Below are 2,500 nucleotides of genomic sequence, written 5' to 3' on the forward strand. Positions count from 1 at the left end.
AACACAACCGGATGACCTCATCGTTATTAAACATGAATGAACCGAAATGTCTCTCAGAGAGAAACCTGCTTCAGAGACACAGAACCAGAAGCTCACGGTCCAGTTTAACAACCAGAACCAGTCAGAGGTTACTGGACCGGCCCAGTTTAACAACCAGAACCAGTCAGAGGTTACTGGACCGGCCCAGTTTAACAACAAGCAGAACTAGTCTACATCTATCTATATGTCTGTCCCAATAGACGGGACACAGAGGAGGAAATCCCCAACACCGCACAGACAGACAGACAGACAGACAGACAGACAGACAGACAGACAGACAGGCAGACAGACAGGCAGACAGACAGACAGACAGACAGACAGACAGACAGACAGACAGACAGACAGACAGAGAGACAGACAGAGAGACAGACAGACAGACAGAGAGACAGAGAGACAGACAGACAGAGACAGACAGACAGACAGACAGACAGACAATAGGATGGATTGTGAGACGAGTCGGGAGAGGAAACGGGACACAGCTTCAGTCTGAAGTCACCTTCTCTGTTTCTCTGTCAGCTGAGATCATATCTCACACACACACACACACACACACACACACACACACACACACACACACAGGTTCACACACACACACACACACACACACACACACACAGCTCAGGGTTCACACACACACACACACACAGCTCAGGTTCACACACACACACACACACAGCTCAGGTTCACACACACACACACACACACACACACATAGCTCAGGTTCACACACACACACACACACCTGACACACACACACACACCTGACACACACACACACACACACACCCCTGACACACCTGACTGCTGAACATGAAACCTAACAGATTCACCTGAGACTGGAACACACACACACACACACACACACACACACACACACACACACACACACACACACACACACACACACACACACACACACACACACACACCAAGTCTGCAGGTATATGTTCTGCCCTTAGACAGTGTTAGTAGAACATTAATATTCAACACAAACATTCACATTGACACCTAATTACAATAATACGCAAATATGTGCAAAGTAGCAGCAATAAAAATACACACACACACACACACACACACACACACACACAGAGACATACAGACATACACACACAGCTCAGGTTCACACACACACACACACACACACACACACACACACACACACAGACAAACAAACACACACACACACACACATACACACACACACACACACACACACACACAGCTCAGGTTCACTCACACACACACACACACACACACACACAGACAAACAAACACACACAGACACATACATACATACACACACAGAGACACAGAGACATACATACAGACACACACACACACACAGCTCAGGTTCACTCACTCACACACACACACACACACACACACTGAAGTTACCTTTTATCCAACAACCTGACAGGAAGTGATTCTGAGGCTTTAGGGGCCCCTGGGGGCCCCGGCAAGTTGCACTTTGCCCAAGAAGTAATCCAGCCTTGTGATTGGCTGTTTGGAAGTGCAGCCAAACCCAAGGCTGATCAAGGTGTGTCCTGTAGAGTCTGAGTAAAACACGCACACGCACATGCACGGACACACACATGCACGGACACACACACACACACACGCACGGACACGCGCACTCTGAATAATTCCGTTCTCTGTCCATTAAAAACATGCAGCGGGCTTTGTAGCCCTCCGCGCTGTCTGACAGGCTAACGGCGGACAAACACGACAAACCCAGCATGGCTCTGTCCGCCCGACACTGGGCCGAACCGAGCCGAACCGTGTCCGAACACCACACCGACACCAGCCCGTTATAAACAGAGTTAAATCCCCCCCCCGCTGCTGGTCTGCCTGTGGCCCAGTTCACCCAAACGGACACACACCGACACCAGCACCGGACACACGGACCCATCCAAGCCGTCCACCTGCACACACACACTGCTCAGGAACTACAGCTAACCCGGGTCAGCGCTTACCTGTGACTGTAAGGGCCGGTTAGCGCGGCTCAGTCCGGGTTATCTCCACACAACAAGTCCCGGAGGGCGGAGAGAAGAGGAAACTTTAGCCGGGGATCCTCCCGGTAGGGCGCGGGGTTCCGGACCGATCCGAGGCCGGGGAACAAGCGCTGCGGTCCGGAGGGAAAGAGAGAGGCTCCGGAGAGAGCGGGCGCAGGGAGGAGAAGTAGCCGGCCGAGACGCTGCGAGCGCCGGGAGAAAATCGAGTCAGAGCCGCTCGGATAAAGTTCATCTACTGCCCTGCTCAGCTGTCGCCATCTTTACCCGCGGGGCATGACGGGTAATCCTTAGGAATCCCGATCCCCCCTCCCTCTCCTTTCACACACCCACCCCCCCTCTTCCCATCATACGTCCTGCGTGTTGACGTCACACAATTGTTGATTATGTGTCTTAAATGTTGAATATTTTAATGTTTTCTTCCAGAAGGTTGTTAAAAACAAACAGAA

General features: G+C 51.4%; 1 long non-coding RNA gene across 1 annotated transcript in view; it reads right to left on the bottom strand.

Annotated features, from left to right (window-relative positions):
• LOC114572405 (uncharacterized) overlaps positions 1-2,308 on the bottom strand; it is a 15,558-nt gene extending 13,250 nt beyond the window's left edge. The window contains exon 1 of the long non-coding RNA XR_003694764.1: positions 2,016-2,308. This is a non-coding gene — a long non-coding RNA (uncharacterized LOC114572405). The remainder of the gene's footprint in view (positions 1-2,015) is intronic.
• Positions 2,309-2,500: the final 192 nt, after the last annotated feature.

Source organism: Perca flavescens, chromosome 17, assembly GCF_004354835.1.
Source record: "Perca flavescens isolate YP-PL-M2 chromosome 17, PFLA_1.0, whole genome shotgun sequence".
Classification (NCBI taxonomy): Eukaryota; Metazoa; Chordata; class Actinopteri; order Perciformes; family Percidae; genus Perca; species Perca flavescens.